The sequence below is a fragment of the Pogoniulus pusillus genome, chromosome 7 (genome assembly GCF_015220805.1).
Source record: "Pogoniulus pusillus isolate bPogPus1 chromosome 7, bPogPus1.pri, whole genome shotgun sequence".
Taxonomy (NCBI): Eukaryota; Metazoa; Chordata; class Aves; order Piciformes; family Lybiidae; genus Pogoniulus; species Pogoniulus pusillus.
Window position 1 is genome coordinate 313,193 of NC_087270.1, and position 14,217 is coordinate 327,409.

The following is a 14,217-nucleotide window of genomic DNA, read 5'->3' on the forward strand; positions in this document are numbered from 1 at the left end:
TGCAAACTGAGGCCTGCACTCCTTTGCTATGGGAATAGAGAAGAAAGCATTAACAATGTCTATGGTTCCATACCATTTAGCCTCCTTCAATTCCAGCTCGTACTGGAGTTCCAGCATGTCCGGCACAGCTGCACTTATGGGTGGCGTCACCTCGTTGAGGGCACGAAAGTCAACTGTGAGTCTCCAGTCACCCGTAGGTTTACACACAGGCCAGATGGGACTGTTGAAAGGTGAATGAGCTTTCTCGATGACAGCCTGATCCTCCTATTGACGAATCAGCTGATGAATGGGCAACAAAGAGTCACGGTTAGTTCTGTACTGCCTGTGATGAACAGTTTGAGTTGCAATTGGCACTTCCAGGTCCTCTATGTCATGATGTCCCACAACTGCAGATTCATCAGAAAGTTCAGGTCTAATAGACAATTTCAATTTATCATCCTCAATCTCTACAGATGCTATACCAAAAGCCCATTTATGACCCTTAGGATCTTTGAAACAACCTTGTCTCAAAAAGTCAATTCCCAGAATGCAAGGCGCATCAGGACCAGTTACAATAGTATGTGTCTTCCACTCTTTACGAGTTAAACTGATCTCAGCCTGTATCTTAGTTAACTCTTGAGATCCACCAGTGATTCCAAAGATAGAAATGGACTCTGTCCCTTTACAATTTGATGGCAATAAAGTACACTGAGCACCTGTGTCAACTAAAGCCCTGTATTTCCGAACTCTTGAACTGCCAGGCCACCTGATGAATACATTCCAATAGATTCGGTTCTCTCCACTATCCCTTTCCTCCTCCTGGCTGGAGGCAGGGCACCCCTAATGCTGAACATGGCATGTAGGGTGTACACAATGATTGGTGTTGTTGTGAGAGGAATTGCAACTGTTGGAACAATTGCAATTGCTCTCGGGAGCTGAAGAAGTGACAGCTACTTTCCTGGCATTATTGCCTCTGTTTCTGCCACTCTGCAGATCCCTGACCCTCTTTGAAAGAGATGAAGTAGGTTTACCATCCCATTTGTTCATGTTCTCCCCGTATGTGTCACGCAGAAGTATCCACAGTGACGCACGTGATTGCTGCTGTCTGGGTGGAATTTGTCTCCTCCTGGGCTGGAATTGCCTTGCAGGAGGTGGGCGTCTGTTCCGGACTGCAGAAACATGCACCCATTCAGATGATGCAGGAACGGTATCCTTTACCAGATTAGTAATGTTTTTGAGATCCTCCTTCAGTTCTTTCATGGTATCTTTAATCTCTGTGGTCATAGTTTGTATGGCAGAGACTAGGCCAGAATGTGACAAGCTGTCCTCAATCTGCCTGAGCTGATCAGTGAATTCACCAACAGTGAAAGATCTTCCATTATCACTCCTTGCTAGAAACTTACTGGCCAAGATGTTAGCATAGGATGAAGGAGCAAGCTTAATAAGCTTCTTCATGAGACCTGTTCCCAAAGGAATATCATCAGGCTCATGAGTGCCATGATCTCCATAAAGCACTTCCTTCACAGCAAACTCCTTCAGAAGCTTAATTCCCTGCTCAACGGTGTTCCACTTCTTGGCAGCCCATGGCAAATCATCTCGGGAAGGATATCTCATAGCCACAGCCAACAGAAGACGTGTCCACAAGCTAACCCTACCAAGAGGACTTGCCAGATGTTTGTCCACTCCACTCTCCTTGGTGAGTGGTCCCAGTTGCTTAGCAGACTTGTCTCCTACCTGCAGAGCATTAGCACCAATGCCACGGCATCTCACTAGCCAGCTTAAGATTGGCTCACCTGATTCCCTTGTGTATTCCTTCCTAACTTCCCTGACCTCTCTGAGTGGATCCTTGGCTGGCAAGGGGGAAGCCGACAACTGTGTTCCCTTGTTTTGCTGTGAAAGAGACTGCTTCTGAGACACAGAATTTTTCCTAGCTCTTACAGAAGCTGGTTTTGAATTTTTCACCAATAATGCCAAAATTAATATGAATATCAAAATCATGAGGCAAATATTAAAAACTGTGAGAAGAAAAACAGTTTTACACGAGCATGTACCTATGCAAACAGTTGGAATTCCTGTCTTAGGCTGAATAACTCTCATTAGAGCCATATTTAAAGCAGAATTTCCATTGATTGTCACATTATTGACCAGAGCTCCTGTAACGTCCTTGGTAATATTCTCAGAGATATTAAAACCAGCATAACCAAGAATCAAATCACCCCAGCTCCAGAACATATCTGAAACCTTAGCTTTAGCCTTATTATAAGCCAGATCAATGAAATAAGCAACAATTTGACCTTTTAACCAACTAAATGCCAAGAAAACAAAACCAGACCAGAGCAATGCACCAACCAAATACAATAGCTGCTTGATTAGCTTCATCTTAATTCCCAGAGCTAATTTTCCAATCACTCCAAAATATCTAGCCCCACGTTGGGCGCCAATTCAAAATGTGATGGTTTGGGGGTTACCCCGCCCCTCCCACACTTTGTATTTGCCCCAGCTAACTCAGACGGCCTCTGGGAATATAGATGAAGCAATTTATTTACAGCTAGCAGAATTTACAAGCAGCTATTTACAATATATACAGTTATATACAATTATATACAGAAATATACAAAGGATAAACAATATAAAAGCACAACTCCCCTCCCAGAAACCTGAGTCCCCAGGAGGGGCTCTCAAACCACCCCAACACCTCCCCCAGCCCTCTCAACCTTACCCCAGTTCTCAGGAAGAAAAGAGGTGCAGCCAAGAGGTTAGGGAGCAAGGTTAGTAGGAGCAGGGTTAATGAGATGTGACCAGGTCCAAGGCAAAAGCAAGAGAGAGAGACAAAAAAATGGAGAAAAAGTCTTTCTTCTTCCCAGAGTTCTCAGCGAGACTGTGAGAGAAGTTGACATCAATTGTTTTTATTTCACTGCCTGTTATCTAGTTCTTTTACCAAAACATTCTAGCTTGCTTCAAACTAGCACACTAACACACTCTAGTACACTTTCCAAAGCTTCCATAGGAACAAAAAGAACAGCATTCATTATGAGGAGATAAAGCAGGTCACTAATAAAATGTAACCCAATCATAGTAGATAAATCAAAGTTCTTATTTGCAGTTAGTGTTTTCCTACACCAATAAAGCATCTAAATATTTCAATAAGTGGAAAATTAGCATGTGTTAGGTTTAATAAAGGAATCAGTACAGTTTGTATACAGCACTTTCAATTAAGGAGCTATGAAAAGTAAATAAGGCACAACACTCCAGAGGGAAATGAAGAAAGAAAATAAAGTAGAGCTGTGATGTATGATGTGTCAGAACAGAAAAAGACACTTGTGAAATGAACTCAGGATAACATTTAACGCCAGACACCAGCTTGTCCTGCAAGTTAAGAACAAGCGTCCTACCATGAAGCAAATCAGAAAACATAAAATTAAGAAAGCAAAGAGAAGTACATCTTGAGGTAAATTAAGTAATATTCTTGGTCTGTTTCACAGAAAGTGGTAGACTGCCTGTTTTGAAAAGTACAGATATTGGCAAGAAAAATGAAAAAGGAGTATGTCATATCGTTGTGGAGGGCCTGTAGGCCCAAACAGAGGCTTATTTATGCCTATGCATGACTGGACATGTTTTTCTGCCAGGAACCCCGGTTGTAAACAAGTTGTGCAATCCACACACACACAGCTCATATCTCCCTAGGGCAAATCCATGCGATCCCCATATTTGGGAGAGTCCAGGCAAGAGCCTCCTGCCTATTATGGTAAGGTTTAGCTTACTGTGATGGTTTGGGTGTGCCCCACCCCCCCACACTTTAGAAGGTACGCAGACTAGTCTCAGCCGGGCTCTGGGAATATAAATGAAGCTATTTATTTACAGCTAGCACAATATACAAGCAGATATTTACAACATATACAGTTATATACAGAAATATACAAGGTAAAATAATACAGAAACACAACTCCCCTCCCAGAAAGCTGAGTCCCCAGGAGGGGCTCTCAACCACCTCTGCACCTTCCCCCTGCCCCTCTCAACCTTACCCCAGTCCTAAGGAAGAACAGAGGTTCGGCCAAGAGGTTAAGAAGCAAAGGTGAGTGGCAGATGAGGTTAGGGAAATGTAGATCAGTCAAAGCTCAGCCCGAGAGTGAAGGCAAAAATGGCAAGAGTGCTATCTAATGTTTATGTTCTTCTTCAGAGAGACTCTGAGGGAGAGACATCACTATTGTTTTTCCTTTCACAGCCTATGATTTAGTTCTTTTTCACCAAAACATTCTAGCTTGCTTCAAACTAGCACAATCCACCCCTGTCTACTTCACTCAGAGTATCGCTGAGAATTATCTGATCTAATCTAAAACAATATTTACACTAATGAACATCACAAGTTCAGTTCACACTTCATTCCAGCTATCTCAGATGTAGGTGATTCAAAAGCTCAGAACAGTTTGTCTCCTCTCAGATGAGGCAAGAACAGGGACGCTCAGGTGACATTGGGTTCATGCTCACATACTGTAGATTCTCTCGTAGATTCCTTCATTGTCAGATGCCGATGGTACCTAGAACAGAAAACTCCTAACAGCTTGTATTATACACTCTGAATTTAAACTCTCTCAGCTAAAGTCAGATTTCTCTGTGGAATACACTGGATTTCACCATTCTCCTGCATTACCCAGTAGGTATGACCAGGACCTTCAGCAGACACCCCCCCTCAGACAGGTTTCCCTTCGCCCGAAGGAGGAAATACCCAAAGAGTTTTCCCTAACAGATTCTTTTCACGTACAACAGGAACTTTATCACCGTTTACTGTTTGGACCAAGTCTGATTGTGCAGGTCCTACTCTGTTTACTGAACCTCTACTATTTACCAACCAGGTAGCTTGTGCTAAATGTTTGTCCCAGTGTTTCAGAGTTCCACCCTCCATGGCTTTTAGGGTGGTTTTCAGCAAACCGTTGTAGCGCTCAATCTTCCCTGAAGCTGGTGCATAGTAGGGTATGTGATAGATCCATTCAATGTCGTGCTCTTTGGCCCAGTTTTTCACAAGATTGTTCTTGAAATGAGTACCATTGTCTGACTCAATTCTCTCTGGAGTTCCATGTCTCCACATGATCTGTCTCTCCAAGCCAAGAATGGTGTTACGTGCAGTAGCATGTGGAACTGGATAGGTTTCCAGCCATCCGGTGCTGGCCTCTACCATTGTTAGCACATATTGCTTGCCGGAATGAGATCGAGGCAAAGTAATGTAGTCAATCTGCCAGGCTTCACCATACTTGTACTTTGACCATCTCTCACCATACCATGAGGGCTTGATTCACTTAGCCTGCTTAATAGCAGCACAAATGTCACAGTCATAGATGACTTGGGTGATAGCGTCCATGGACAAGTCAATTGATCTATCGCGAGCCCATCGGTATATTGCATCTCTGCCTTGATGTCCAGATGAGTCATGGGCCCACCGAGCTAAGAACAGCTCACCTCGGTGTTTCCAATCAAGGTCAAGATCAGAGTTTGCATCAACTTGAGAAATCTTAGCAGCTTGGTCTGCCTGCTGGTTATGTTGATGTTCCTCAGTATCTCTGCTCTTAGGCATGTGTGCGTCTACGTGCCGCACCTTCACTGGAGTTCTCTCCAGCCGTGCATCAATGTCCTGCCATAGATCAGCACACCAAATAGGCTTTCCTTTCCTCTGCCAACCGTTCTTCTTCCAGTCCTTCAGCCAACCCCATAGAGCATTGGCTACCATCCATGAGTTGGTGTAGAGGTAAAGGATAGGCCACTTCTCATGTTCAGCCACATCAAGAGCAAGTGGGATAGCTTTTAACACAGCGAACTACTGGATTCTCCTTCTCCATCTCTCGCTTCGGTAACTCTCCTAGTTGGACTCCAGACTCCTGACTTCCATATTCGCTTGTTCCCAACAAGACAACAGGAACCATCTGTGAACAAAGCATAGTTCTTTTCCTGATCAGAGAGATCACCATAGAGAGGAGCTTCTTCAGGACGAGTTATTTTCTCCTCTGGAGGTTTGGAACAGTCTGTGCCTTCCGGCCAGTTGGTGATCACCTCCACCAGACCAGGTCGATCAAGATTCCCCATTCGTGCTCGTTGGGTTATCAGAGCCATCCATTTAGACCAGGTTGCATCTGTGGCATGATGTGGTGATGAACCTTTGCCTTTGAACATCCAGTTTAGAACTGGCAGTCTAGGAGCCAAAAGCAATTGTGACTCAGTTCCAATCACTTCAGAAGCTTCTTTCACTCCCTCATAGGCTGCTAGTATCTCTTTCTCTGTTGGGGTGTAATTTCCCTCTGAACCTCTGTAACAACGTCCCCAGAAACCAAGTGGACAACCATGTGTCTCATTTGGAGCTCTCTGCCAAAGACTCCAAGTTGGACCATTGTCACTGGCAGCCGTGTACAGAATGTTCTTAATGTCTGGACCAGATCACACAGGTCCCAAGCCCACTGCATGGACTACTTCTCACTTGATCTGATCAAAGGCTGCTTGTTGTTCAAGTCCTCACTCGAAATTGTTTCTCTTACAAGTCACATCATGCAGAGGTTTGACAATTTGACTGAAACCAGGAATGTGTAGTCTCCAAAATCCCACTGCACACAAGAAAGATAGAGTGTCCTTCTTATTGGTGGGAACTGCCATGGTAGAGACTTTGTTGATCACATCCTGAGGAATGTGACGGCGACCATCCTGCCACCGCACTCCCAGAAGCTGAATTTCTTTGGCAGGTCCTTTGACCTTGTCTCTCTTAATGGCAAAACCTGCTTGCAACAGAGTGTCAATGATTTTGTTACCTTTCTCAAAGACTTCCTCATCAATTTGGCCGATGAATTGTATGTGTTTTGGAGCTTTACCTTTCTCCAGTGCATTGTGGATGACTGAGTGACAGATGGTTGAGCTGTGCTTCCAACCCTGAGGCAAACAGTTGAACTGGTACTGGATTCCTCTCCAGGTGAATGCAAACTGAGGCCTGCACTCCTTTGCTATGGGAATAGAGAAGAAAGCATTAACAATGTCTATGGTTCCATACCATTTAGCCTCCTTCGATTCCAGCTCATACTGGAGTTCCAGCATGTCCGGCACAGCTGCGCTCATGGGTGGAGTCACCTCGTTGAGGGCACAAAAATTAACTGTCAGCCTCCAGTCTCCGTTAGGCTTGCACATAGGCCAGATGGGACTGTTGAAAGATGAATGAGCTTTCCTCGATGACAGCCTGACTCTCCAGTTGACAAATCTGCTGATGAATGGGCAACAAAGAGTCGTGGTTAGTTCTGTACTGCCTGTGGTGAACACTTCGAGTACCATTTGGCACCTCCAGATCCTCTATGTCATGATGTCCCACAACTGCAGATTCATCTGAAAGTTCAGGTCTAATGGACAATTTCAATTTACCATCCTCAATCTCTACAGATGCTATTCCAAAAGACCGTTTGTGACCTTTAGGATCTTTGAAACAACCTTGTCTCAAAAAGTCAATTCCCAGAATGCAAGGCGCATCAGGACCAGTTACAATAGTATGTGTCTTCCACTCTTTACCAGTTAAACTCATCTCAGTCTGTATCTTAGTTAACTCTTGAGATCCACCAGTGATTCCAAAAATAGATATGGACTCTGTCCATTTGCTATTTGATGGCAATAAAGTACACTGAGCACCTGTGTCAACTAAAGCCCTGTATTTCCAAACTTTTGAACTGCCAGGCCACCTGATGAATACATTGCAATAGATTCGGTTCTCTCCACTATCCCTTTCCTCCTCCTGGCTGGAGGCAGGGCACCCGTAATGTTGAACATGGCATGTAGGGTGTACACAGTGATTGGTGTTGTTGTGAGAGGAATTGCAGTTGTTGGAATAATTGCAGTTGCTCTGGGGAGCTGAAGAAGTGACAGCTACTTTTCTGGCATTGATGCCTCTGTTTCTGCCACTCTGTAGTTCCCTGACTCTCTTTGAAAGAGATGAAGTAGGTTTACCATCCCACTTGTTCATGTTCTCACCGTATCGGTCACGCAGAATTATCCACAGTGACTCACGTGATTGCTGATGTCTGGGTGGAATTTGTCTCCTCCTGGGCTGGAATTGCCTTGCAGGAGGTGGGCGTCTGTTCCTGACGGCAGAAACATGCACCCATTCAGATGATGCAGGGATGGTATCCTTTACCAGATTGGAAATGTTTCTCAGATCCTACTTCAGTTCTTTCATGCTATCTTTAATACCTTCCTTGATGCTATCTTTAATGTCATCCTTTATCCCTTTTATCTCTGTTGTCATGGTGTTTATGGCAGAGACTAGGCCAGAATGTGACAAGCTGTCATCTATCTGCCTGAGCTGGTCAGTGAATTCACCAACAGTGATAGACCTTCCATTATCACTTCTTGATAGAAACTTGCTGGCCAAGATGTTAGCATAAGATGAAGGAGCAAGCTTAGTAAGCTTCTTCATGAGACCTGTTCCAAGAGGAATGTCATCAGGCTCATGTGTGCCATGATCTCCATAAAGCACTTCCTTTACAGCAAACTCCTTCAGAAGTTTAATTCCCTGCTCAATGGTGTTCCACTTCTTGGCAGCCCATGGCAAATCATCTCGGGAAGGATATCTCATAGCCACAGCCAACAGAAGGCGTGTCCACAAGCTAACCCTACCAAGAGGACTTATCAGGTATTTGTCCACTCCACTCTCCTTGGTGAGTGGCCCTAGCTGCTTGGCAGACTTATCTCCTACCTGCAGGGCATTTGCTCCAGTGCTATGGCATCTCACTAGCCAGCTTAGGATTGGTTCACCTGATTCCCTTGAGTATTCCTTCCTAACTTCCCTGACCTCTCTGAGTGGATCGTTGGAGTCCTGGATGTCATCCTCCTCCTCTTCCTCTTGTTGATCTGGTTGTCCCTGGCCTAGAAACAGAACCTTCCTCATAGCACTCTTAAACATATTGGAACCATCCTCTCTCTTGGCAGCCAACCTCACAGCGCTCTTCTCATTTGAGTACTGACATCTCAACATGTTTGCCAGGTCTCGAAGACTAAATGCCTTCTCTTCCTCCTCTTGCTCACCAGAGGTCCCCTCTCTTACATCCTCCTTTGAATCACAGTATCACAGTATCACAGTATCATCAGGGTTGGAAGAGACCTCACAGATCATCAAGTCCAACCCTTTACCACAGAGCTCAAGGCCAGACCATGGCACCAAGTGCCACGTCCAACCTTGCCTTGAACAGCCCCAGGGACAGCGACTCCACCACCTCCCCGGGCAGCCCATTCCAGTGTCCAATGACTCTCTCAGTGAAGAACTTTCTCCTCACCTCCAGCCTAAATCTCCCCTGGCGCAGCCTGAGGCCATGTCCTCTCGTTCTGGAGCTGGCCACCTGAGAGAAGAGAGCAACCTCCTCCTGGCCACAACCACCCTTCAGGTAGTTGTAGACAGCAACTGTGTCAAAAGTTGTCACACTTCGTCAGAAGTTGTCACACTTTGCCAAAAGCTGTGTCTTGGCTTTCGCCTTAGCATGTGCCAAAAAGGCCTGCACAGCAACAGACTTTGACTTGTCTGCTGGAGGTTTTGAATCATTGGGGGTCTGACCTGGGGTCTGTGAGTTCAGATCTGCCTTGGAGCTAACAGGGTTCTGGTCTGCTGTCTGGGCCTGGAGATTTGGAGTGACTGGGCTAGTGTTACTAGTATTATCAGTGTTATTAGGAACATTCTGACTTTGAGCCTGTACTCCTAAGATGCCTGCCAATCCTGACTCATTATCTTTGTTGTCATTGTTGTCATTCCTGCTAGGAGTGCTGGCAGTTTTTCCCAGAATCTGAAGAAAGAGGTACAGGGACTATCCCTGGCTGTGCCCCTGAATTATCATTGTTTTGGTTTCCCCTGGTACATTGTTGTAATTTTGGTTGCAAAACTATTCCTGAATTTGCTGGGGGAGAAAGTAATTGTTGAGACACTGTCCCTTTTGCTTTCGAGACAGAGACTTTCCTAGTTCTTACAGGTATTGCATTCAAATTTTTCACACATAATACCAGAATTAATATGTAAATCAAAATTACAAGACATAAATTGACACCTAAGAGTAACAACATGGTCTTACATGAACATAATCCTGAAAAAATGTCTGGCATCTCAGTTCTGGGGTGAATTACCCTCATGAGGGCTGTAGTTAAAGCAGTATTTTGATTGGATGTAATATTATTGGTAAATACCCCTGTAATGTTATTGGTAAGATTTTCAGTGACATTAAAACCAGCATACCGAAGAATGAGATCACCCCAGGACCAGAAAACAGTTGTGAGCTTAGGTTTAGCCTTTCTATAAGCTACATTAAGAAAGTAATAAACAATTTGGGCTTTGATCCAATTAAATGCAAGAAAACAGAAAACAGACCACATAAGAGCTCCCGCCAAGTAAAATAGCTGCTTTATTAGCTTCATTCTGATTCCCAGAGTTAATTAACAGTCACTCAAATGAATTTGCCCCACATTGGGAGAAGCCAAATAAAATATGTGATGGTTTGGGTGTACCCCGCCCCCCCACACTTTAGAAGGTACCCAGACTAGTCTCAGCCGGGCTCTAGGAATATAAATGAAGCTATTTATTTACAGCTAGCACAATATACAAGCAGATATTTACAATATATACAGTTATATACGGAAATATACAAGGTAAAAGGTAATACAGAAACACAACTCCCCTCCCAGAAACCTGAGTCCCCAGGAGGGGCTCTTAACCACCCCTGCACCTTCCCCCTGCCCCTCTCAACCTTACCCCAGTCCTAAGGAAGAAAAGAGGTTTGGCCAAGAGGTTCAGCCAAGAGGTTAAGAAGCAAAGGTGAGTGGCAGGTGAGGTTAGGGAGATGTAGCTCAGTCAAAGCCCAGCCCAAGAGTGAATGCAAAAATGGTGAGAGTGTTATCTAATGTTTACATTCTTCTTCAGCGAGAGTCTGAGGGAAGGAGACATCACTATTGTTTTTCCTTTCCCAGCCTATGACCTAGTTCTTTTTCACCAAAACATTCTAGCCTGCTTCAAAATAGCACACTTACTGCCAACCTGATTGGTCACTCTAGTGGCTAAAGGGGCCATTAATCTAGGCCCATAGTCAATAAAGAGGGGTGCACAGGAGAACCACGTGCTCAGCTCTCTGACCCTGCCTGCAGCACATTTCATCTCTCTGACTCACCTGCAAGGATCAGACACAGCTCTGACCTTCACCTGAAGCGCTCAGCTGCTCATACTCACACGCTCGAATGCCACTGTATTGCTCCGATGCTCTCTGAGGCTCAGACCTCATGCTTTGATTCAAACACAGCTAATCTGCCCGCGTACCTTAGATGCAGAGCTCATTTAAGCCTGCATATTTGTATATAAAAGGAGCCTATAGCCTCCTAAGCCAGCTGTGCTCATCTGCAAGCTGTCTTGCTTTACTTAAGGAGTTCAGACTCCCAGCAGCCAAGCACACTTTGCATGCCCGCTGCTTATTGCCTGGTAAAAGCCATTGCTGAGGAGAGAAACTGGAAGCAGACTTTTGGATTGTCTGCACACCCACACACGAACTGAACCCATGAAGGAATCGTGCCAGAGACTGCACGGATATTCTTCTCCTGTTCCTGTAATCCTGCCAAGCTGATAATCCCTGCACATGGCATCCAGAAGAAGACCGCAGCATCGAGGCAGAGATCATCCCATGCCAGGAGAAAGGTTAGAAAAAGACCCCAGAGACTGGGAAGATTCATCTATCTCCTCTCAAGCCAGGAAGATTCCAGCGTCCAAGTCCACAGGCAGAGCCCCTGAAGTCTGGACACTGGGCACAGGCTGTGACACAGCCCCGGGAGGGTGATTAATAATTAATAGCAACACCTATAAGTAAGGTTTTAATACCTCTGTAACACAAGTTACCTCTGCCGTAGAGCAGAAAGAGTTTCAGCCCCCTCTGCTGGGCAAGTAGTATAAGCTCCCAAGTGGCACTAAGCCAAAAGGGAAACTCCTCTCTCTGTTTATAGTTTTGAATGTTTTGCTAGTTAAATAACCAAATCCCTGTATATATTCTGTCCTAAATTGTTTTCATAACTCTGCACTGGACTAAATATTAATATACAGTGGTTTGGTGTGGAGAGAGTTCATAAATATTAATTTTAATAAATTACTTTTTTATATAAAATTTATAATGCCTCAAATTAATTTCTCACCTCCGCCAAATAGGCGTAGGCACAGAAATCCCCCTCCACAACACATATCTGTAATGATTAACTTACAAAAAATCCCAACAAAACAAAAAAACTGGAATACTCCAATGTTTGATGCAGTACGTTAATGGTTTCCATTGTATTTCAAGTACATTTAAGGCCTGTCATGGAGGGGATTTCTCTATTCCTCCCCTGTTAGGGGGAGGTGAGAACTTAATTTGAGGTGGTTTTGATTTTTTATAAAATTATTTATTAAAATTAATATTTACAAATTTACACCACCCCCAACCACTATGAAATCAAGGTTCATTTGCAAAGTTATGAAAATAGCTTTGGGATATATTTACAGGGATTGATTATTAAATGAAAATATCAAATTATGAACAATTATAGACAGAGAGAGAATTTCTTAGGCTTAATGCCTCTTAACAACTCTAGTGTTTGCCCAGCAAGGGCTGTAACTGTGTGCTCTTTAGGTAGAGATAACTTATATTACAAAGGTTTAAAGCTTACTTAGGTGTGCTGCTCTTGAGTATTAATCATTAATCACCCTCCTGGGAATCTGTCTCAGTGTGTGCCCAGTATTGGGGTCTTGGTATAGCTGGAGTCTGTCCCGGCTTGCAAGGGGAATTGATAAGGGTTCTCCCAGTCTCTGGGGTAACAGTATTTCTCTAACCTTCTCTCCTGGGGTGACCTCTGCCTTGGAGCTGCGGCTTCTGGATGCTGTGCGTGTCCAGGGATGATCAGCTGGCAGGAATTTCCTGATGCAGGAGAAGGATTTTTCCATGTAGCTTTTGACACAGCTTGGGCAGCTAGCAGGCTGCGATTGCAGGTTTGCAGACAGTCTGAGGGTCTGCTGGGCCTGGGTCTTTCCAAACTTACAGGATAGCTGGCAAGTAGTATTTATGCCGGGCAAACAGGGTCTATGCCATGCTGCATGGAGATTTAACTCCGTAGATGAATCAAGATAGCTGTAGGCTTTAGGCAGGGGGTTCTTGGCTCCCCATATATGTATGGTGCAGGCATGAATGTGCTCTGCTTCTCAGAGGGCTCGCATATAGCATGACTGTGCCTTGAGATCAATGCATGAGGTCTGGGCCTCTGTAATGCTTGCAGGTGAGGCTTGAGCCTTTGTCTAGGCCAATGCAAGCAGGTCAGTGCAGCAAGGTGCTGCTGTGGATCAGAGCTGAGTCTAAATGCTCTAAGCTTCTGAACTGGTAAACAGTCTGGACCATCTGAACAGACTGAACCTCTGGACGAGCTGAACGTCTGACCACATGGTGCTGCTGTGCACCCCTCTTTATAAGCTCTGGGCCGAGATTCGTGGCTCGTTGGACATCTAAAATGGCCAATCAGGTTGGCTGTAAGCCAAACCTTGCCCCAATAGGCAGTAGAGACATGCCTGGACCCTCCCAATGGGGATTACCTGCCCGGACCTCAGGGGTACATGGGCTGGGCGTGTGTGTGTTATGCAACTTGTTTGCTGCCTCGTGGGTCCTGGCAGAAAAACATGTCTGGGCATGTAGAGGCATGGTGAAGCCTCAGTTTTGGGGCTGCTGCCCCTCCACCACAGGGCCCATTCACAAAATATGTTATACTATCACAGGAAGCAATTAGACTGGCTGTCACTATTTATTCTAGAGAAATTCTACAGGGCACTAAACAGCTATAAAAGACATCTTGCATCATTTTCATTTTGTGATATACAAGCCCAGCATTTTTAGAAAAAGTAGGGATTGGGCTCTTTGTTCACAAGTAATGATTCCAAGACAGACTGATGCAATGAAAGCAACGTATGTGAAATTTTTATAACACAAGCTTCAAAGTGCTTCCCAGAATTACATAACTGGCCTGGAAAATGCTAATTACATTTCACAAAGTAATTTTTTTTTTCCTTCCCAATGCTACAAGAAGTGAGAATACTTCCCAATGCAGTAAACTCATCTAGGCCTTCAGGACATTTGGTTAGTTGGAGCAGAATACATATCTCATTAAGCTGCTGAACTGCACAAGTCCTAGACAACCATGGCAAACAGTCTACACAGCATAACAGGTACAAATGAGACTGGAATTGCAGTACAC

At 44.6% G+C, this 14,217-nt stretch overlaps 1 protein-coding gene across 1 annotated transcript in view; it reads right to left on the reverse strand.

Annotated features, from left to right (window-relative positions):
• The window catches only part of SNTG2 (syntrophin gamma 2), a 285,667-nt gene that overhangs the window by 48,174 nt on the left and 223,276 nt on the right, over positions 1-14,217 (reverse strand). The window lies entirely within an intron of this gene.